This window comes from Rattus norvegicus, chromosome 2, assembly GCF_021556685.1.
Source record: "Rattus norvegicus strain SHRSP/BbbUtx chromosome 2, alternate assembly SHRSP_T2T, whole genome shotgun sequence".
NCBI lineage: Eukaryota > Metazoa > Chordata > Mammalia > Rodentia > Muridae > Rattus > Rattus norvegicus.
Window position 1 is genome coordinate 115,884,443 of NC_141535.1, and position 24,698 is coordinate 115,909,140.

The window sequence follows — 24,698 nt, forward strand, 5'->3', positions numbered from 1 at the left end:
TATATAGGCTCCTTAATCCCAAAGCTCTTTGCCAATGAAGCCAAGAAGATGCACCCCTGTGGTGTCAATCAGCAGAAGAAAGACAAGGAAAATCCCATGTGTGCTTCCCTACTCTGGAGCAAGGCTGAGAAGGCCTCTTCTAGTGCTCCACAAAAGCCAGTCTCCCCTGGGTCCCTCAGAGTGAATGACAATATGACAGAGCTGTGAGGGCACCTGCACCTGCTCCATGTTGGAGCCCCCTTCAGCGGGACAGCCAGGTGAGAACAAGGGGCTGCCAGATGGTGGGCAGCCAGCCAAGGCACCTGCAGGCAAGAGAGGTGTTTTGGTTTCTCCTGAATAGCTTGACTAATGATGATTGCATGCTGGAGGAACAAGAAGGCTTCTGTTTGTGTATTGTAACCTTTAATCCCAGGTGTTTAGGAAAGTTTTCAGGAAGTTGACAGGCCTTACATTTAATTGATCATTTCTGAGCATCAGGGTTCATGGGATATCAGGAAACTAGTAGTCGGGGTTGGTTACAGATTGCAACTCTGGAGACACCATTTGACATCGTTGTACCTACGAATGCTCGGAACCAAGTCCTGTGTGGGGCATGCTGCTCTTATAATCAGGCCATGGCTCTCCAAAGATGCTTAATGGAGCACCTGAACATCACACAGGCAAAGTTCCTGTAAACAGAAAACTATGAAGGTTGAAATTGGGACTCTGAAGAAACCGACAATGGAGGTCTTTGTCACTGGGTCTTGTTAAAACAAACGTTATTCCCTCTGTAGTCAAAGACATGTAAATTTCTAGCCCACCCACACCCCTTCTCCCGTTACCATCCTTTTCTAAATTGTATTTCTTATGCATGGATGTCTGCCCAACCTCCTGTCTGGTCCCTAACTGATTGTGACTCTGAAATTAGCACCCTTAATATCCTAAGCAAAACAACCTTTTTTCTAAAACCCACCCCCTGTGGTCTTTTCTATGGCAGGACTAACTCCACTGGCTGATCTAGACTAACCCTCAAAGACCTCTCTATTTCACTCCTGTTCTTTCCATCCACCATGCTCTCTCAGAGTCTGGTGAGTTCTACCTCCCATAGATAGACCTCTGCATTTAATACTCCTGACTCTTCCTAGACTCAAGGCTGAACTAGCTGCTCCATTCTGACTGTCCCTTCTTCAAGTACTCTGTACACACACACACACACACACACACACACTTATTTAGCATAAATTTATGACATACATCATTATAAGCATATATGATATTTACAATATATCATACATATTGATATAATATATATCAAACACTTACCTTAAAATATTCAAATTATGTCCAATATTCTCCAGTATCTGAAAAATGAAATGCAAACTCCTTTGATAGACATTCAAACTCTTCAAAATAGACAACCTTACCTGTCTTTCTAACATCTTTCCATTCATCCTCATCCACTTTTGCTGTCCCACTCAGTGGATTTTTTAAATTGAAAATTTTAGAACCATAATATTTAAGGAAAGTTCTTTGGAACCTACCTCAGGGACTAGATAGAAAGGAAAGGGTTCTGCACAGGTATCCTCTGCCTCTAAGGTCATTTACCATATATTTATATCCATTTAACCCATATTTAATGCATAAAATATAGCATTAAACACATTCTATTCACTCTGGCCTTTGTTTTTCAACCCCAGGTATCACTATGTAGTTTAGTCAGTCCTCAATATTGAGATACTCCTGCCTCAGAACTGTATGTGTATACCATCACTCCTGGCTACATTTTAATATTACATATAAAATTTCCATCTAAAAATGTATGTGAGCTTTAAGTCCACTGCTTAAAACAAAACAAAAACAAAAAACAAACAAAAAAGTTAAAGCAAAACTCATCTGAGCTTTGAACACTGAGCACTGTGACTCTCATGGTTTCCCCATTGCCTGAGCCACCATTTCATTCTGGCTTGCCATTCCTGTCCCCCCAGGTCTAGCACCATTTCCAAACTCATCTTCAATGCACTTCAACACAAAAGCACTTTCATCTTGTTATCCACGTCAGCTCTAATTCTCTACCCTTCAACTAGAGAAAAGCAGAGGATATGTGCCTGTGTCAGCAGGCCCATGGCTGACAGGCCTCTCCTAGGTTACTCAGCTGTGTAAGAGTCAGGCAGGCCTCAAACAGAACAGTTAGAAAGGCTACCCTCAGATCCTCTGCTTCTCCCTGAGCCACGCACCTCTGTAGAAAGAAATGCTTAGGATTCAACCAAGGAACAAGTACTATCTCGGGAAGACTCACTTGTGTGGCCAGTGAGGGGACAGTTTAATCCAAATGACTTGATTTCTGTCCCTTGGCACAATTCAGTTTCCTGTACCCATCACCTTTCAAGAGGAGGTTCCAGCCTTTGAAAATGAGTCTTATCTGCTTTATTAACTTTCCCATGTATAACACTTGCACATTTATTTAACAACGTTTCCCATCTATCTTCCAGAAATCAATTAAACTTCTAGCTCACTTAAACTCCTTCCTTTCAAGATTGTAAAAGTGCAATGTTAGGGAAGAAAATTCTCCTTTTGATGGAGAGAATACAACTTCTGTCTGTTGAGGTTTGGTCTTTGCTATGTATTGTAATGTTAAATACTAGCCCCCAAGATCTGCTGGCCTCAGGAACAAGGGAATCCTCATGTACCTCAAGTGATACTATGTAACCTTGGTCCTTAATTTAAAACTATTGGTTGAATAAAAATGTCTACAGCCTATCACTGGGCAGAAGAGAAGTAGGAAGGGTGTTGGTGCCCAGGCTTTGGGGACTGAAGCACAACCACAGGAGGAGAAGGGAGACAAGGTGGAGAGAGGAAAAGACACCACATGGTAAACAAACAATTGTGAGAATTGGCTAGGAGGGCAGGCCGGTTGGAGTAAAAGTACTAAGGACAGAACAAGACAAGTCATATCTTGGGGTTATTGGCAGGGAAGAAGACATAATAGAGTCTGCCCAGCTCTAGTTCTTTAAAGGCTTATTATAAATGTCAAAGTTGTGTGACTTTTATCTGGGAACTAAATGATCAGAGGTGGGATAGAAACCCCCAATTGAGATTAAATATTTACTACAACATCTGGCCAATATGGACAGCTAACATTCCAGTTAGGTTGGGTCAATCACTTTGCTAAGGGACACTGGTAGGTAATCTGAAGCCATGTTAAAGATCTAAGTGGAATAACTAGTTCTCTAATGTGATACTCTACTTTCCTACCCATGATTCCCAGCCCTCGCTTACCAAACCATGGTGCAGCTGTGTAAATTCATCCATTTTTCAGAGTTAGCAAGAAGAGCATAACCTCTCTTTTTTTTCTGTTTCTTTTCTAAGCATGTTTTTCTTAACACTTTGGGTCTCCTCAAAATTTTGGCCTTTCTTACTTTTTCTCTAAGACCTCCTTCCCTGCCATGTGCCTGCTTGTCTGTCATACAGAATTTGTGCTGGCTTTAGTGGCTTGGCTTCTTTGCTTCTCTATACCATTCTCCTCTTCCAGGCAGCTATTGAGTACACAGTTGCCTGCTCTAGGTTTTCTCTTTTAACCTCAGTCCTAGGGTTTTATTGCTTTGATGAAACACTATGACCATGGTAACTGTTGCAAAGCTATACATGTAATTGACCCTAGCTTATAGTTTAGAGGTGTAGTCCTTGTTATCATGGAGGGAAGCACAGCAGCATGCAGGCAGACATGGTGTTGAGGAAGTAGCTGATAGCTCTACATCTGGATCAAGAGCTAGCAGGAAGAGAGAGTAAACCACTAGGCCTGGTTTGAGCTTCTGAAATCTCAAAGTCCCAAGTGACACACTTACTCCAACAAGGCCACACTTCCAACAATGCTACTCCCTAGGAGTCTATGGGGGCCGTTTTCATTCAAACTACTACAACCTCTAACAAAACAGTCTTTGAGTATTTGAGTCCATCCTAAGCTTCCCCAGACGAAGCCCTGGTTCCCCTGTACCACAGGTTTTCCCATTTTGCAGAATTCATATTTCTTTGGAATAAATTCAAAGATAACAGATGTTGTTTTGAATTGGAAAAGATATGTGAGATTCAAGTAGGCCAAGAATTAAGAATGTTAAAGATAAAGAGGATTAGGCAATATTATACCTTGATTTTGAAATATCCCCTACAGACTCACAATTTGAACGTGTGTTCCCTGGTTGGCATTTTTGTTTTTAGTGGTTAGGAAGCCTTTAGCTTGACTAGAAGTGGCCCAGTGAGGGCTGTAGTTCAGCTCTAGCTCTAGCCTTGTTCTCTGTCTCCTGGGACAGCATAAGAGGAAAGAAATCAAGAGTTGCGCAGAATTGAGGGTAAAGTTAGCAAAGAGCTTCAAATCCAGTGGGGGATGAGACAATAGAATCAAATAGGAAAGGTCTGGGTAGGGGAGAGACACAGGCATCCCAACTTTTGTTTTCCTGATGATGTTTTTTCTTATTGAGCAGTTCTTATGAGCAGTACTCATGGTCTGATCTACAGTCTGGTATGGAGGAAAGCCCTGTGATTCCCAAGCTGCTGAAATGAACAGTCCCTCACTGACAGCTCGTGGTGTCACAGACCTGACTTAGTTCTGAATCTTGTGCTCAGACTTCAGGAACCTTGACATAACCATGCCAGCAAGAAAGCAAAAACAGTATCAACACACACCTAACATTCCATTTTCTGCTCCCAAATCAACGTGATAGCTTTTAGTAGTAGATCAATGGAAGTCAAGCCCAGAAAGAAATGGTCCTCATTCAGCAGGCATGCACTGATCAATTAAGCAACCTATTACAGAGCAGTCAGTTCAGAAACAGGTAGTTGAATTTGTCTGAACATACAGTGCATGTGCTTAAATGAAAGGGGAAAAATGCCAATAAAATAACCAGCCTTTTGGTTACCATGGCTACCAAAAATACATTCACATGCACTTATTCCATGGCATCTAATGGCCCTTGCTATTCGAACAATTCAGGAGAGCAAAGATTTATTTCCGTATTGACTCCTAGGAAAGATAATGAGAACAACAAAGCCTAGGAAAGAGAGAGTTCTGAGTGCATATCTGTGCACTTCCCCCACGTGGGGGGAAACACAAACAGGCTCAGAAATGAATCGCCATCCCTGGAACCACCATGCTGCTGCAGCCTTGGGGCCTAACTTCATTTCTGTAGAAACGAAGTGGTTCAGCCATGCACAGAAATTTAAATCACTGGAAGTGGGGGATGTGCTGAACAAATTATGAGTAGTAATGAAATCGGAAATGACAGTGAGGTCTAGTATCACCTACTTCATGTGACCCTGAGGCAAAATGACCTGGGTAATGAGAGGCCACAATGGCTAAAAAGGGAGGCACTGATGAGCCTAACCCAATGGTAAGAAGCGGTGATCTCCATAAAGTACAATGCTGATGGGAACAGCCCACTGGGAAAGGCTTTGTCTGTGTTGTAAGAGGAAGGAAAGAGAGAATGCTTCTCGATTTACCTAAACATCCAGTGTTCCAACAAATAATGTCTTTTTAAATTGGCTGAGAAATTTCTCCTGCAAATGCCTGCTTCTAATGTCTCTACCGCCTAGACTCCAATCTTCTAACTTTCCCCTAGTGAATAAATCAGCCAGCGTTGTCTGCGCCAGTCTTCGGAATGATTCTAGCTATGGCAGTAGCCAAGTACACCCACGTGAAACCCTGAGATCAAGCCCCGTGCCAGCAGGCTTCCAGGGAGGAAAAAGAGCCCAGGCAAGGTCGAGCACTAGCTGGGGCCCTCAAACCTCAAACCATAGTCAAGCAGCGACAAGGATAGCCAACTCTGTTTCTACTACTCTGTCACACAAAGCCAATTACTTCCGAAGTTGTCTTATGTGCTTATGTGTGTACTTGAGTGCGTGTCTGTCAATACACAGAGGTGTGTGTGTGTGTGTGTGTGTGTGTTTGTGTGTGTGTGTGTCCATGTCCACATATGTGTATAAAATGCCCATGGAAGTCAGAGATCAATCTCTAAGTTCTCAAAGATTATCCTGCCTCTGTCTCTCAGGTGCTGACATCACCAGCATGCACCACCATGCTTAAATTATGTGGTTCTGGGGACTGAACTGGGTTTCACGTATGCCAGATGAGTATTTTACCAAGTATGCCAGCACCTCATGACAGTCACCTTATACTCACCAGCCTGATAAGTACTGTTCGAGTCCCCTGTCTCTGCTTGTTCTACAATGTGCTGACAAGAAGGTTCTATCATGCCTGGCCTTTTCACATGGGCTTTGGTGCTTGAAGTTTGATTCTCCAGCTTAGAAGACGCTCAACTGAGCCATCTCCTGGCCCCAGAGCTGCTGTTTAGAATAGTTTAGTGTTTTCCATTGTTGTTACTGTTGTTGTTTGGGGAACTCAGCAGCTCAGTTTTATATTATTGTTATTAAAAAGTGATAAAGGGAATGCTATTCAGATTGGCTTTACCCCATGGAAATGTTTCTTCTTGTGCCATTTTTAGGGTTTAGAGACTTAAGATTCCTCAGAAGTTGAGATAATTTCTAAAGCTGTCTAAGGAGATCACCACTCATGCTTCTTAGTATAGTATTCTCCATGTATTGAGACAGCATGGTGTAAATGACTGTGAAGCCTTTTCGCTGTTCACAGTGAATAAAACTGAGCACGAAGCCTTCTTATGCATGTGCTTCTTGGCAATGTGCTTACTTGAGAGAATACCCACTGGCATACATGAAATAGAGTTCAGTCCCCAGCATCATACACACTCAAAGATGAGTGTCATCCTTAGTCACATAGGGATAGCCTGGGTTACATGAGACTCTGGTTTTTTTGTTTTGTTTTGGTGTTTTGCTTTGTTTTAAGGAGTTATCTTTTGAAAATTGCTTGTAATCATATTCGTTCACATACAGTGGGAGCTCAACAACAAACTGGTACATTAAACAATTTAAATCACAATGGCATACACCAACAGACCCTCAGAGAAGAGAGCAGAAGGAGAAAGGAGAGCAGATCTTCTGACGCCCCCTCCCCAGGATCCAGAATTGTTCAGATAGGAAAAAACTGTGGACATGAGGAGAGATAGGAGCCACTCATTTTGGAATCAGGGGGTGTCTCACCAGTAAAGAAGCAAAATTTCCCACACATAATTACCAACAGTTCAAGGCCCTTTCCCCTTCCCAGTAATGAGCCTCCAGTTTTTCTCATCAGAAGCCTCATATACAGGGAAAGGAAGTATACTAATTCCCTTGTGTGCCCTGGTGCCTTCTGGTTTTACATGATCAAATTCTAATTCCATGAAAGGCACCTCCAGCACTACCTTGCTTATCTCACTTACCAGGAAACAAAAGGGGGTGGTTTTAGCAACCTTTGGAGCTATAACTTGTGAGCCACCCATGGATCTATGTGGCTCATGCTACGGTGACTGGATAACTAATGCCTTCTCCCAGAGAAGCTTGTACACACACCCCCCCACCCCGTGTGCAACTTTCACCCTCTCTCCTCCTAACCTTTGTCCTCAATCCCACATTAAAATATTCTTGATAAGGTCACAAGCCTTTGTTTGACCTGAGTGAAGGTCCCCCAAAGTCTAGGGGAACTCTTCAGGCTGCTGTGGGGAGCAGCATGAAGCTGTTCTCTGCCCCTTCCCTGCTGACATTACAAAGGAAGAGAAGCACTAAGCTCATTTTGATCATTTGTATCTCACACGGGTGTGAAAACACATCCAATTTATATCTCTCCAGGCAACCAGAGTTCTGGAGTCTTGGTTTGAATGATATTTTCACAACATTATTTCACATAAAGAGAACTATTGTACACTGTTTTGGCCTTCAAGTGGTTATTAGTAAACTGTATGAAGAATTTGAGTTTGAAGGAGAAACAGGACAGGAACAGGCTTCAGAACTTTGGGTGTGGAGACGGGGTAGGACCTGAAGGAATGGGCACAGACAAGTTGCTGGAAAATTCCACTGTTGCCTACACAAAAGAGCCCTACTTCATACCATATCCAATGGTGACTTACTGTAGAATTCTAATATGAACTGTATTTCACAGCCAAGATGCCCAACTCATGGGGTCATGCCACAGCCTTTCCAGAAACCCACTGTCTCCTCCATGCCCTAAATATAATACAAATGTCTTCATAAGCAGTTCTGTAGCCTAATCTATACAGTCTGCACTCCACAAATATGTGTCCATAGCCTATTTCCAGTTTCTCACATGGTTCCCCTGAACCTTCAGGTCTATGAAGCTCCAACTTCCACATAATAGGATCCTCGGCACAGTATGGTTTCCATCCCTCCCCGACAATAGTTTCACTGTCCTCAAAATCCAACCCATAGTATAAATCCTGTAAAAATGTCCTATGATGTCAGCTCCAAATAAAGCTTTCTATGGTCATAGCATATGAACTTATTTCTAACTCCCATTTTCATTCATTCATTTTATCACTATCTGTGGAATCTCTGTGTTGAAATTCTCAGTTCAGTAGGACCTTCAAGATGGTCACTAAAGTTCAACCAAACTGTAAGGGTGGGGGTCTAACCAATAGGACCACTTTTTAAGATAAGGAAAACCAGCAGAAATCTAGCTTTCTGCACAAAAACACAGGTTAAACAGGAAGCACTGGGGCATCGGCAGGCCTGTGAAAGCGATCTCTTGACTATCTGTGGAAAGATAAGTTTCTGTTATTTAAGCCACCTAGATGACAGTGTTTATGATAGGTGCCTACCATAAGCAGAGTACTCTATTTAGCAATATGTATTAAGAACTTAACACATATCAGACTCTCAGCCATGGCTCTGGGCATCAGTTATCCCCTCTTCCTAAAGGAAGCCCTGTGAGGGCCAGCAGGTACATAACCAGACTTGTGCCTTAGCGGCCTGCAGGCTTTCTCAGCTACAAAATGAAACCACTTTGCCTAAGCTACTCGTTAAGAGTTGGGAACTTGCTGTGGAAAGGCAGCTTCCTCACATCTCTACTCCCCTCTGAGCTGTCTGGCTGAATGCATTTATCTTCTTCTGTCGAAGAAACCCAGTTCAGAGTAAGGGCATGCTCCTGGCACAGCAGAATTCCTCGCTCCCCTCACCCTCCAGGTAAGAAGATAAATGCTTTTCAGACTGGCTGTTTCTCCTCCCGGCTCACTCTGCTTTGCCATGTTCTAACAATCCAATCCCTGGGTGCACAGTTGGGAAAGGACAAGCCAGTTGTGCCTGGTTCCCATCTCTCTCCTCCCCTCTTTAGCTTTTCACAGTTGACTGCAAAAGACTGCCCAAGTTCAACAAAATCGATTCTTTCCATTTAAATAATCTAATCTTCATAAGCCTCTTAACACTCACACAAAGGCCACTTAAGGCACAGCAAGATAATTAATATAGAAAATAGTCTCCACGGGGGACTGTACCTTCCTTTCCACATTCTCCACATCCTGAGGAACTCTCTAGAATGTGTGCCTACAATTATGGAAAGCTTTACCACCAAGCATGAATTCTGGCTTAACAGACTTTTCCTTTCACATAGCTTACAAATTGATCAACTTAACTGGCCAAATACGAATTAAAAATGCATTAGGAAACTGTTTGCCTTCTACAGCTTTGCTAATATTTTTCCTGATGCTTTAGGAACCAACTGGGTTATAAAATCAATGTATGGAGTTTATTTCTCTACCATAGTCCTAGACAGTGTTTAAACCCACTGATAGGGTGGACATTGCTCTAGGAGGACAAAGCCAAGCAGTCATGGGAAAAGAGGTTATTCTTGAAAGGCTAAATGCTACTCTCAGCATCCCCAGCAGAGTCAAGACTCACAGATGCATATAAGCATGGAAGTCTGTCTCCTCATCACCTCGTCTCTGAGGAATGAGAGCATCTGTGGAACTAAAGTAAGACTGTTATCGTTATCACTATTGTTGTTGCTATTATTGTTATTATTATTATTATTTACTATTTTAAGAAAGACAAAAAGAAAGCAGGAGCAGAGAGATGACTTTGCTGGTAAAGTATTTGCCTGGCAATCATGGAGATCTGAGCTTGGAGCCCCAAAACTCACATAAAAAGTGAGGTACAGTGGTTCATACTGTAATCCTACTAATGACATGATGGGAGTCAGAAAGTTTCATAAAAGTTCCCAGGCTAACTATACTGGCCTTCACACGCACACACACACACACACACACACACACACACACACACACACACACACACACATATGCATGCATGGATGAAAAAGAGATAAAATAGTGAGCCTGATAGCCCATCATAATCTCAGAAACACTTCTTATCCACTAGCCTTCTTTCCGGCGAAAACCCCTCTGCCTCCTGAGAGCTAGTACCACTCACATCAGCACAAGGCTGGAGACCTTGCATAGAAGCTAATGACCAGCCCTCTGGAATTGTGTTCACTGTGCAGATCAGGCCCCTGAAGAAAGCATGCAGAGCCCCCTGTCAATCCGTGCAGATAGCCTTGAGTTCATAGCCACCAGAAGCAGGATTCTCTCCCTGCTCCACCCCAACTGAGCTCTGATTACTGGCCCACTATCTCTGTGGATAGATGGGACCTACCTTCCTCAGCTGAAGTTTCTCCATTTGCTATGTCCATAGATAATTCTCTCCACACTGACCTCTTGATGACCCCAATCCTTTCCAACTGTTTTCTCTAAAAATGTTCTTTCAAGGAGCGTAAGTGTATCTTCAATTGTATGACTAGCATTGTATCTCTCATTACACTATGAGCCCGTGAAAGGAGAAAGTAGCTGCTTTTTCCCTTGCTGTGTCAGAACCTGAGAGATCTTAAACCATTTATATAACATTTGCTGAGGGGATGAAGAATATTATAATAATGAATTAATCTACACCCCAACCTCTATTTTCCAGTGAGCTTCCTATAACTATACTGGCTGATAGTCTTAATTTTCCGAAAAGCCGACTTCTCAAAGCCACCATCTATTTGGACCCATCTTGTTCACCAGTCTTATTCTTTTGGGATGCTCTTCAGGACGGAGTCGGGTTTCAAACTCCCTATGTAGCTCCCATCTTCAGTGTCTCTTCTTCAGCACATGCTGGAAAGTGATCAGATGTTCATGATGAATTTAAAACTCAACCAGGTCCTGCTGTCTAACACCACACAGCAAGAAGCCCACACTGCCTCTGTAGCTCAGCCTTTGCCACACTGAGATGCAATAACCAAGAGGATATTTAGTGTATTCCCTGCTTCCTAGGTTGAGCATCCGGCCTCCTACAATGCTAGGTCCACCCCTCTCCAGAAACAAGTAGTGCTGGGTGATCAGCAGATTCAGAGTCGGCGGCTCTGTGCAAACTCCAACAGACAGGATATGCTCAGATTGTCAGGAGTTGTGTCTTCATAGAACTTGAAAAAAATGTGTAAATGGGGAAAAAGAAAAGTCAAGGCAACTCAGAATTTTCTTATCTTGCCCCCACTATGGAAAAGAACCCTCTGTTGGGACAGCTAACTCCACAGAGGGCTCTCCACTTCCTACAGCCCAACTCCGTTGTCTTTCCAAAATGCCTGCAGGACCATGGAGGACAGTGGTAGTCATTTCTTTCCCATTTACTTCCCAACGGCGGTTCACCTTTGGGACAAAGCCCATACCCTTCATCAGCCATTAGCCTGACTGCTAGATGAGTTTTAGACAGGATGGTAAGGGGAAGATCGTGATGGATTAAACGGTTTGGACTCCCAGAAGCTCGGGCAGTAAGCATATTTTATAACTCAATCAACAAATACCTACAGGCAGCATTTTGTCCTATATCATTATTTATGATGAGGGAGCCAGGGGCAAAATGCATGAAGTTTGTGAACCAGAAAAGATTCTGTTTAATATCCCAGAAAGAAGCAATATCACGCCAGCTTTGAAAATAGTATTGTTCTCTTCCAGCTTCTGCCTCAAGATACATCATCACAGTTGGAACAAGGCCACCAGACTTCTTCTTTGGGATGTCTGAAACTTAACTCGGTGTCTGTTAGATGGACCACAAGTCTGAGTAGAGGTGTTAATGTTGAGAGTCACCAAAGCTCCAGGTAGAGGTCATCAAAGCAAAAGAAATTTGGCAAATGCAGAATGAAAGATACTGGATGTTGTTTTCTCTCCTATATGAAAACTAAAAAGCAGCCAAAGCAAACAAATGAAGAGTGGCCCAGTAAGAGAGGACAGGCATTTAAGGAAGGGAGGGTCAGATCCAGGCTCTTAAACCAAGTGCTCAGCCTGGACAGGAAGCACATGTGGGCCTACTCGGCTACTGTGATTTGGTGTGGAAAAGGCTGGGCAACAGCTTTGCTGGATTGCTATGGGGGGTTAGACTGCAGGGCATGACTGAGTAGTAAGTGCAACAGGGAAAGCTGAAGGTTTTCTTTTCCTTTTTTGTTCTCTTTGCCTTTTATTTACTTAAGACACAATTCCTCCTCACTGTTCTCACAGACTTCTGCTTACAGAGCTTATTTTTAAATTTTCAAAACATCTTCAAACGAGTCATTATCAAAAATAAGTTTCTTCTTGAAGACCTGTTACAATTCTGGTTCTTTGCAGGTAACAGTGAATGGCCCCTGTATGACTAGAGGAAAGGTCAATAGACATAAAAATGTTTTATGTGGGGGGGGGCACAAATAATGTATCTCAAAATACCTATCAACAGCCACCTTCCCTCCTCCCATCCTTCATGTGATTCTTGTCTCCTCCAGGAATGCTGTTAGAACTTCTGTCTCAAATACCTTGATGATAAATGTACTGGGAGGACAAGATGTAACAAACAAGAGAACTCCCCTCTCCCCCCGTTTAGGTGAAGGGTCAGCTAGTATTTGCCACCAGAGGGTTTAACTTAGTATGGCTTACAAATTAGGAATTAGGATGCTAGTTGCTGCACCCAGCGATTGTGTTACCTGTTGATTCTAACTAAGTTTGTGTGGTGTTTTCAGTCTGAAGGTTTTTAACATGAGCAAAGCAAGGAGCCATGACAGGGATTGCCAAGAGACTATGAAACCCTCCTCTGTCCCTGTGATGGTTTGTATATGCTCAGCCCAGGGAGTGGCACTATTAGAAGGCATGGCCCTGTTGGAATAGTTGTGGTCTTGTTGGAATAGGTGTGTCAGTGTGGGTGTGGGCTTTAAGACCTTCATCCTAGTTGCCAGGAAGCCAATATTCTGTTAGCAGCCTTCAGATGAAGATGTAGAACTCTAAGCTCTGCCTGCACCAAACCTGCCTGGATGCCGCTATGTGCCCACCTTGATGATATTGGACTGAATCTCTGAACCTATAAGCCAGCCCCAACTAAGTGTTGTCATAATAAGAGTTGCCTTGGTGGTGGTCTGTTCAGAGCAGTAAAACCCTAACTAAGACGCTCCCCAAGAGCTCTTGGTGCTTTGAGAAAGACTTTGGTGTTAGCAGCCAGGTGCTGAGAAGAAAGAGGAGGAAAGAGAGCAGAAGGAAGACAGCAGAGAGTGAGAATGGATGCTATCAGAGGATATTACTGTGTTTGCAGGGAAATGTCACAGCAAATATCACTAAGTTATACCATCAAAATGTTGAATAATTAGATCTTTAAGGAATTACGGGTAAAAGTGTTTTTTTCACAAAGCATCTCAGTGCACACCCTTTGTATTTGTTTTCTGGTAGTTTTTGTCAAAATGCAGCAGACTGAGTGGCCTAAATAACAGAAAGTTGCATTCCCCACAGTCTGGGGATTGATGCCATGATAGGGGTTGACAGGTTTGGTTTTTTCCAAGGCTCCAAAGCTAGCTGGCCACCTTTCCATGTCTTTACTCTGGTGCCTCCAGGTCTATCTTAGCCTCCTTTCCTTTATAAGGGGCACCGGTTGTATTCATATTGGATCAGATCTGACCTACATGAACTCATAGCACTGTGATTGTCTCACTGTCTTAAAGCAGGAAGGAGAGTGCTGAGATGCTGAAAGCTAGGACCTCAGAACATAAATTTGAAAGGATGGGGGGGGGGCTCAGGCATCTCTCTCTCTCTCTCTCTCTCTCTCTCTCTCTCTCTCTCTCTCTCTCTCTCTCTCTCTCTGTAACATTATACGATCCCAGCAGTCTCTCCATGTCTTTTCCTCTAAATCTTAACTAACCAGGAATCTTTACTAAACTCAGTTCCAACCTTGTCGTTTTCCTGCTTACAAAACCTTACTTCTTATTCTCTATAGGTCATCAAATAAACTATATACTCCAATGAACTCCAGCTAGAGACACGAGCCTTTTCTGATTTCAGTTTTATTTATAGCTCATGAATATCAGAACTCAAGCTATCAGAACTCTACTCTCTTCTCTGTTGACTATTCATGCTCTTTTGCTTGACAGCAATTGTTCCTTGGCTGGTATCATCCTAATGCCTGGAAGCTATAGTCCACATCTACTTTTACCCCAAAAGTAGCTACATGGGCAATGCTGCCCTCTGCCCTCCAACACCATCGCTGTGAGCTCTACTTTGCTTATCCCAAACCCTACTGTATCTTCCAGTATTCTTGAATCTCTCTTTCTCTGGTAATTGTTCTTGTACCCCGATAGAAACCAGCTCCTCCTTCCTTCTGACTCTTGACCAATCTTATGACATTCTACTGTATGCTGCATAAAATACATCATCCCCATGTTAGGACTTTCATTGGTTTGCCATAACCTATTGCTACAGACTTGATTTAAGCAACTGAAAATTCTGCTAGTTTTTGTGTTCCTGAATCTGTGAGAATGCATGTTCATTTGTTGGGGATAAATATGCAGAGATAATTGGTGAAGATAACATGTGAAGAACACCTTGGATGTCTTTCTCCAGGAAGCTCACTAGGCCGGCGGGCTGGTGATCCTCAGGGATCTGCATGCCTTCTCCTTCCAGTTCCGGGATTTTAAGCACACCATTATGCCTGTCTTTTCACATGGGTTCTAGAAATTGAACTCAGGTACTTGATTTCATAACATAGCAAACACTGTACTGACTGATTCATCTTCCCTGGTTCTAGAGACTGGAAGTCAGACATTCAGCTGTCCCAGGGCCACCTGCCATCTGCAGGCTCGAGGGGGGCTAATTTGCTTCCTCTTCCACTTTGTTGGGTGGAGCCATTTCCTGATGTGTGGTCACAAAACTCTAGTTTCCAACTCATTGAAAATGCTGCCTCCTTCTCTCCTTCTTTCCTTTGGACTTCCCTCTGCCTCCTCTAGTAAGGACATGTTGCTGATCTAGAGCCTATCTAGATAGGGCAAAATATTTACTTATCACAAGATTCAAAATTATAACTGTTAAAAACCTTTTTCTGAGAAGACATAATATCACATCTGAGGAATGAGCATATGGACATATCTTTGGTAGACTTCCATTCAAGTTACTGCTGAAAAGAATGCAGTCTGTCTTACATCCTCCTGTAGACTGAGATTTTTTTAAACATACTTTTAATAAGGGTCCTTAAATGCTTTAACCTCCCTTCTAGCCCATCACCCACCAGAGGTAGTGGACAGGAAAAGTTAATGGAGCAAAAGAAGATGAGGACCTGTTTAGAAGTAGCTCTTTAGAGCAAATTCAGTCTACACTGTCAGGATATCAGCAGTTCAGCTCACATGAATTAGCCGTGGCAACTCAACTCACTGTAAACACCATTAACAAATCAGCAATGATAGGCCCATCTAGAAGAAACCGCAAGGCGATGCCATCCAGCCTCAGTCCAAGGTAGCTGCAAGGATCCACTGGAATAACACCAGAAGTTCTTTGGTTTATTCCTCTCTATGAAGTCATGGTAAATGATGACCAGCAATGAACAGCAAGGCGTACCAATACCACACAGAGTCATCCACTGTCTGTTGGGTTATATTTATCCCCTTTCCACATATCACATGTTCTCTCAAGCTTCCTCTCTAGCAAAACATCACATGTCCTTTTTCTAAGGTGCTTCCAGGAAAGCATCATGTGTCCATTCTCAGCAAAACATCCTCCCACATGTCTGCTTCAGCAAAAACATCCTCTCATAAGACAGTTTTCAGAAAAACTTTGCAGGATACAACTGAGTCTCCAAAGAAACCTGAAATGTCTACTTTATCCTCCCAAGGTCTGTCATTGCCTCAAAGTACAGAGTCTTTCTTTAGATTCTCCCAGTGACTGATAACACCTTACTGTATAGAATCTATTTTTACATCTTCCAAGTATCTGACGGTGCTGTGTACATATGGAGTCTACCCATACATCCTCCCAATGTCTGACAATACTTCCCAAAATTGATACTCAACCAATATTTATGAGATGGGTGAGTGACTGGGAAGATCATCTGTGAGTTCTGTCTTAACCACGATGCTTGATCACTGATTAAACACATTGCTCACCTGAATAGGCAGCAGCCCCCTGATGACTTAGTCATAACTGAGATAAAGCTTCTTCTCATCATAACTTATGCAAGTAGAAAGGAAAATAGTGGGAGCACTTCTGGTATAAACCTGCAAGCTGGATGAATTACTTATTGTTAACTTTTATATCCTTTTAAATTCTTTATATACCTACCTTTCACTTTTTAATCAAATAGAATTTTTATGTGAGTTTCAATTAAGGCTTATCTCTCTATTTCATTATATCCTAAATACATCAATGTCAGAAATAATAAGATGTCTGATGGCACTATTCTTACACAAAACAAAATAAAACTGGCTCATGGTATCTTTTAATTCTACCCATTTATAAATATTTGTTGAAAAAGCATCAGTTTTGTATATTCCCAGCAGTGAGTAGGGAGTCTAAATTATTTAAATTATGGCATAATTTTGCATAAAATCATCATTTGTCTTGTGGGCAAACAGCATGCAGTTCAACTTTGATAAAAAAATTAAATCAACTCAAGTATTAATTTTACAGTTATATTTCTGCCACATTGCTAAGACCTTTAGCACAGTTTAAATAATATCTCACAAATGGACAGAACTCTATACTCTTCAAACTGATCTGGTGTGGTCCCTGTCCCATTGACTTGCACGAACTCTGTGTCTCAGATGTGGCTTGTATACCCAAAGGTCATGTTCTGGAAAACTTGTCCTCAGTGTGATGTGGAGGTGATTGGAGGTGATTGAGCCTTTAGGAGATGGAGTCTAGGCGTGAGGGCACCATTTTCTGAAAGTATTAATGCTGGGATTACACAGTGTATCAGTTTTCCTAAGAGCAGGTTGTTACAAACTGAAGCCAACTCACAATCCCAGCTCCTCTGAATCCAGCCCCATTCCTTCCCACCAGAAAGCCCACTTCAAATGATGGGTGCCATACTGCTTAGGAGACAAACACATCTTTTTTTTATACTTTAACTCATCATCAAATGTTCTGTTACAGCAACACAGACCACACAAGAGCAAGATGAAGCTTGTTCTATTCTAATCCTAACAGATCTCTTTCTGAATGTACTGTTAGTGATCAATAAAACTCTTCTCCCTGAGAATAATCATTCATCAGGAGCTATAAAGATAAAGAACTTTTAATTTTCTTTTTCTATAAAGCTTGTTAAGTGCCAAGGTCTCTCTGTTTGTTCTAAGATAAAAAGGCATGGATGTTTTTAAAAGGCAATGGAAAAGCTGTATCATTGGAATCACTGAATAATCATTTTGAGAGTTAGAAAATGCCCAAGATGTTTTCCAATGTTAGATTTGGTTCACTCTCAAATAGGTTCAAGTGACTTTACCAAGGTTACAAGGTCAGGACTAGAATACAAGTGCCCCATTCCAAGTGCTGCAAGTACTTGACCAATGTTGGAATCCAGGGTTGTAGACTTTGCATAGCTACACATACCCCGTGTACATCACAGTAGGCAGAAAGCCTGAACTCACAGCTCACATATGTCCAGGGTGAAGGGGAGGCCTGTGACCTGCTGGAGTGGTCTCTGCCTGCTGCCAGAGTGCTCTTTAGCATCTCCTCTGCTCTCTTCCGTTACACTGGTTATGTTTACATCACAGGAATCAGCAAACACTACAACCTGGAATCTTTTGCAAAGAAGTGGGGGTTGTTTCACATATACCAGAGTGCTCTAGCCAGCCCTTGATAAGAGCTATATCCATGGTTGACTCCCCAGATACATAAAGAGTAATTGCGTAATTTCCTTTCGTAAGATGTATCCTGAAAAGTAAATAATTGTAATAAGTGTAGTCACTTACTGTATCCTTGTAGCCACTTATATAACCCTGCCAGATGTCAGGCTGGCCCTAAAAGATGCCTGTTAACCCTTTAGATGTTCTTACTACCCTTATTTATCAACAACCAAACTGAAGCTCAGATTTGCTGGTCCCTAAAGGGAAAGCCAATATCTAGCACCACTTCTTCCTCCAACACCTGCTCTGTATCATGCTACTTCTGAACATAGATCTATTTACCAATGAATGCTATAGAGTTTGGTTTGTAATCTCAGACCTATGTCCTGTCTTAGTTACTTTTTCTGTTGCCATGATAAAATATCCTGGCAAAAAACAACTTAAAAAATATAGGTTTTATTTAGCTCAGAATTCTGAGGCTCATTCTATCACAGCTTAGAAGTCACAATGGCAGTAGCTTGGGGTAAGGGGATATCAGGTGTGCAGTCAGGAAGCAGACGGCAATGAAAAATTGTGTTTAGCTAGTTTACATCTTTTATGCTAGGATGTAAGACCATGGCACAGCAAGGCACACATTTAAGGTGGGTCCTTCCACTTCAATTACTCTAATTAAGATAATCCCTCATAGGCATGGCCAGAAGTTAACTGAATCCAAAGTGAAGCTCAAGGCCAGTATCCCAGGTGATTCTAGAGCCTGTGGAGTAATAGTCTATACCAACAGTCATAGTCTGTATGCCAGGAAGCAGACCCAGAGCCTTATGTACACTAAGTGAATATATTAACATCACCAACCCTGTGAGTTATGTTCTTTGAAATACTCAGAGTTCTGGGTGCTGAGTATCTGAATGTTCAGTATCTTCTAGGCCCCAAGATTCTGCTGGGGCACATCTAAGCATAGATATTGCAGAGTAGGTGTCATGATGATCTGACCTTGCATGGGACCTGAATGGGCATTCAAAATAGTGGAAGGATTTGCTTTCAGTCACAATGCTTGGAACTGTGTAGTGGGAGCATGCTGTTTGTCCCATGTTTCACAGCCTGTTCTGTTCGTCTGAGGTCTCTCTTCCTAAGCCTCCTTAAGCCTTTCCTGTGAACTTTCATAGCAGCAAATCAGGGTGTCACTGGAGAAAGAAACTAAGCTGGTTTTTCATCTTTCGCTTTTTATTTTCCATATCACAAGTGGATCTGATAGACCTGTAGAAGTAACAACAAATGTTTCCAGAGTTCAGTGAGTAGCATTGCTGGACAGAGGCACCATAAACAGCCCACTTTCATGACTGAATCCTCCACAGAACTACATGGTTGTTATTCTCACACCTTTCTTTCTTTTGTACTTGGTATCACCATAAAGCAATTTATTTCTCTTACTCGTGTGGATGGAAAGTTTTCATGCTTTGGCTATAAATGGGAATGGTGTTAGATCTTGGAAGCTCCTCAATGATTCTAAGGCCCAAGTGTCTTCACTGAGCCCTCAGCATCTCATACTGGTGAGCCAAATATGTAGCGGTGGGTTTTCCTATTTCCACATGTTGGCCTACCATGTCCTTTGAGCAGCTTCTGAAATGATGCTATCTGAACCAGGCTCTACCACACCCCCAGCAGCTGAACTCTGGGCCAAATCAATGCGTTTCAGCAATATCTTCCACCACATTCTCTGAACTACATGCAATATTGTGTCTTTAGATTTTTCCTTAACCTTCTGAGACATGCAGATAACCGCTCATGACCCCTGGGTTTGTTAGGAGCCATAATGGGACAAGCTAATAACTAGCAGGTGATCTTCCTGAGATGTCCTGCTTCAGATTATTATATAATCTGTGACAGGTTCACCCTTATTAGGCAAGACCATAAGGGAATTCATTTTAGAAAAGACTACTACTATTATTATGCTTCTATATCATCCTGAGTGAGCTAACCCAATCACAGAAAGACATACATGGTATGCACTCATTGATAAGTGGCTATTAGCCCAAATGCTTGAATTACCCTAGATCCCTAGAACAAACGAAACTCAAGACGGATGATCAAAATGTGAATGCTTCACTCCTTCTTTAAATGAGGAAAAAGAATACCCTTGGCAGGGAAGGGAGAGGCAAAGATTAAAACAGAGACTGAAGGAACACCCATTCAGAGCCTGCCCCACATGTGGCCCATACATATACAGCCACCCAATTAGACAAGATGGATGAAGCAAAGAAGTGCAGACCGACAGGAGCCGGATGTAGATCGCTCCTGAGAGACACAGCCAGAATACAGCAAATATAGAGGCGAATGCCAGCAGCAAACCACTGAACTGAGAATAGGTCCCCTATTGAAGGAATCAGAGAAAGAACTGGAAGAGCTTGAAGGGGCTCGAGACCCCAAAAGTACAACAATGCCAAGCAACCAGAGCTTCCAGGGACTAAGCCACTACCTAAAGACTATACATGGACTGACCCTGGACTCTGACCCCATAGGTAGCAATGAATATCCTAGTAAGAGCACCAGTGGAAGGGGAAGCCCTGGGTCCTGCTAAGACTGAACCCCCAGTGAACTAGTCTATGGGGGGAGGGCGGCAATGGGGGGAGGGTTGGGAGGGGAACACCCATAAGGAAGGGGAGGGGGGAGGGGGATGTTTGCCCGGAAACCGGGAAAGGGAATAACACTCGAAATGTATATAAGAAATACTCAAGTAAATAAAAAAAAAAAAAAAAAAAAAAAAAAAAGAAAGAAAATGAGGAGTAAGACAAAAGAAGTCTTGCTTCTAATATTTTGTAGATTGGCATTTGTGGTTGTAGTTTATTGCAAAAAAAAAAAAAAACAAATATAACAATGACTAAGTAATAACCCACCCCTTTGGAGCTTATCTCTGAAGATGTATGAAGATGTACTGTCTAGTAGTGACGCTATATAGACAAATAGATAACTTCTTAGGTCTTAACAATGATCTTATAAGAATTCCTAAAATTATTTCAGTGATTATTAAGCTCTTTTATAGTGAGACTGCTATTAGGCCCTTTTGTGATAGTCAAAACTGCAGTGAGAACTCTACCAGTCTTCCTAGTGTCACCAGTTTATTGTTCTTAGATAGTAACCAGACTTTCTCCTACTCAGAACACATTCCAAGAGGTTGTAAAACAATTAACCAATGGTCATAAAAAGGGAACTTATAATTTATTATAGGTGCTGGGACAGAGGATAAAACATTGACTGGGTTTATCTATACAAAACTTCACTAATAACTTAGTTATGGTTTTAAACCTTCAGTGAACCTGTGGCGCTGAAACAAGAGATGGATGTTTAGCCAAATAATTATTCCTAAAGGATATGAATATAAACATTCTCTGTTGTAAACTTCTATTTCAATTTATGATTTGATTGTGTGTGTGTGTGTGTGTGTGTGTGTGTGTGTGTGTGAACTTGTGATGAACTTTGTAGCATGTGATCATGTATTCTGAAAGATGTATAAGTATTAAGGACAAAAGAGAGTAAAATTTTCCCCTTACTAGAATTTTTTACCCACTTAGAGAAGAATGTTTTCCCTTTCCCGCTTAGGATCTTTCTGCTTTTCCTCTTAGTTAGCTTTCATAGAAAACTTTTTTACAACTTAGTAATAAACTCTATAATCACTTTCAAAGTGTCCCTTTTTCTTCCTGCGACTTCCAACAAGCAGGCTGAAAGTTAGAACCTTGCAGTTCCTGCTGAGATAGTACAAAGGCTATGTATTTAATACTTTGCTTTTTGAGGAAGAGGTGTTAAGTGCCAGAAACTGCAGTTTCTGGCCTCAGAGGAACACAGAAGGCAGGTCAGCTACAGTAGTACAGTAACTTAGACTTAGATAAGTAAACTTTTTATTATTATTATACAGCAACCCTAAATATCTCATAAGACAAAGTCTTACTCCTGTATATCATAAGACCAAGTCTTACCTTCCACAGAGGCATTCTTCCCCCTCCACTGCCTCAAGAAGAACCAACAAGAAAGAAGACCCCCGCCAGGGTTGGCCATCCATCCTTGGATTATATCATAGCTACAATTCCTAAGTATTTCATTAGCTTTGTCATCCCTCCTCTCTGGGCTAAGCTGACGCTCATATCATCAGCTACTCTGGTAGCCAAGGAAGCTATACTTGCAGTGTTACCTTTTGAATGAAAACAATGCTCTGACCGCAGTCAGAGGAGAAGGCAGATTGAATGCTGTCATTCAACTCTTTCTACTTCCTGACTATACATACAATTTGTCCAGTTGCCTCAAACTCCTATAGATAGATAGGACTTCCTGGCCATAATGCACTGCACTCTCAAACTGAAAACTGCTGCCGTCACCAGCAGCAACAGCACCACCACCACCTTTGCTTTTGTCTAGTATTGTGGCACCACAAGAAGAAAAGGAATATGTGTGTGTGTGTGTGTGTGTGTGTGTGTGTGTGTGTGTGTGTGTGTGTGTGTGTGTGTGTCCTATTTGAGACAGAAGGGAAGATATTAGATTCAAGTATTATCCAAACTGGGACCTGTACCCCTTGGTGGCATAAACTCCAAGGACAGCTGGCACCTTCTATCCAGGCAGCATCTGAAATGCTGTATTTGATTTTAAGGAGGAGGCAGTGTCTCAGAGGGGAAATAAAAGATCTGTCAACCTTAGAAATCCTAATTCTGCCTAAGCACAAGGACAGGAGACAGACCCAAGTAGAGGGGCAATCTCAGGCGTCATCTAGAAGAAAAGATGGTTTGGCTCATTTCCTGACTTCAAGAAACACAAAATCCCATCAGCCTAAAGAAACATTAGAAGTTGATGATGCAGAAATAAGTAGCTTGTGCGCGATGCGTTTGCAACTTATGGCAAGCAGCTATTAGAATGGGATGCTCTCCGATGGATAAGACCAGACTGGGCTGCATTGCTGCCAGCCAAACATGGCTCCCGAAAATTGACAATTGTGCGCAAATGAGAAGCGATTAGTGTTACCTCTGCTGTTCTACTCTTCCCAATGGGAAGGTGACAGCTCCTCATTTGCAAAAGACTATTAGAAAAAGCAGACATGTGTCTGTGTTCTTTTAAAGACGCTGTTTTGTCTGTGCGCCTTTCCCTGAATAGTGTTAAATTATTTATTCACTCACTCATTCAGCAACAGTAATTGAGTGTTACTTGTTGCCAGTACCAGGCAAAGTTCTCAGCCCAGCAGTTCAAAGACAAATAAGGTCTTTGTCATGGAAAAGCTAATATTCTAGAAGAAAGTAAATAATAAACAATTAATTAATTTAGAAGCAAGAGAGTAAAGATGATGCTAGTTTTATAAGACTTTTATGTCAGTGGGATAGAATAAATGTCAAAAAGTTCAGGCTCCTGGAGGATCTCTTGTTATAGCAACCCTAACAACAGAGAGCCAAGTAAAAAGCTATTTTTCTAGGGCATGGTTAGGTGAGGGATAGAAATGTTGTGGGGACCCTCATATCTTCTGTGGGCGTGAGGACTAGAAAAGCCCTGGAAAAGAGAGGCAAGGGCCATGTAACTTCCAATCAAACCAGTGCAGGTTTTAAGAGAGACACCCTGACAGCATGCCTTTAATCCGTGTACGAATGCAGAGTGTGGAGTGTTGGTACATCCCCCATCTGAGCATGGCTCGTACCTTGAGATACAGTCAGCTTTTGCTCCTGTGTTGAGGAGGGTTGGAAGTGGGGGATAAGCACTTGTTTCTGTGCTGGTGGTGGCGGCAAGGAGAAGCGAGATGGGTGCACACTATTTTTAACTACTTTCCATATCGGTGCTTCCATTCTCAGAGATGTCAGAGTTTCGAAAGACCTTCAAGATAATTCAATTCAGTCTCCTTATTTCATAGATGAGAAAACAGCTTTGCAAAGGTTAAGGTTAAATGACTTCAGTGTGCATAAATAGCAAAACCCCGAGAATTCACTCTTGAGCTTTTCAAATTCTTATATTCGAGAATGTCAGGAACCAGCCTAACCTCCACATTCATTGCCTCTCAGCACGCGCACCTCTCTTATTCTCTTTCCACCAGCAAATCTTTCATCTTGCCTCTTTCCACACTCTAGGGTTGCACCCTTCACCCTCCTCGACCCCTATGATATAGGAACAACATTGAAATAAGTCTTCACTCAAAACTAAGTCTGTTGGGACAGCATGGCTACATACACTTCTGTTGTCATTACACAGCCTGGCCTCTGCTTTCCTAAAAACAACAAACAATTGCATAGAATTTAACTATTCTGCATAATTTTGAGAAAAATAACCTGCCAAAGATTTGTGTACCTCCCCCAGCAGACACAGACCTCCTCGGCCCTCAGGGCATCCAAATTAGTCAAGTTCATAACATTGTATATTTTTCTTTAAATGTTTATGTTATTTATTTATTGGTAAAGTATATTTTAAGGGATGATTCAGACAATGAAAAAATTCAGCCAGGCTGGCTTCCTTTGATAAATCTCATATCAGAATCATATTCAATAATAGTCTGAAAGAACTCGTTCTGAAATTATGTAAAACTATCCTTGCTTCACTCAAGAAAAACAAACAAAAAAAAATGGTCAGAGCTGGATCATGTGTGTTGTCCCTGAGACAGTTTTCTATGGGTCTCACTATCAACCCCCATAGCCACCCTCACCATGTGATCTCAGGTTGACAAGGTCTCCATGTTTCTTTATATGGCTTGTACTATGTCCTCATGTTATTTACTATAAGGGATCAA

General features: G+C 42.0%; 1 long non-coding RNA gene across 1 annotated transcript in view; it reads right to left on the minus strand.

Annotated features, from left to right (window-relative positions):
- Positions 1 to 385: 385 nt before the first annotated feature.
- LOC134485730 (uncharacterized) overlaps positions 386 to 24,698 on the minus strand; it is a 42,940-nt gene continuing 18,627 nt past the window's right edge. The window contains exons 2-3 of the long non-coding RNA XR_015671513.1: positions 1,303 to 1,340; positions 386 to 668 (exon numbers count right to left, since the gene is read on the minus strand). This is a non-coding gene — a long non-coding RNA (uncharacterized LOC134485730). The remainder of the gene's footprint in view (positions 669 to 1,302; positions 1,341 to 24,698) is intronic.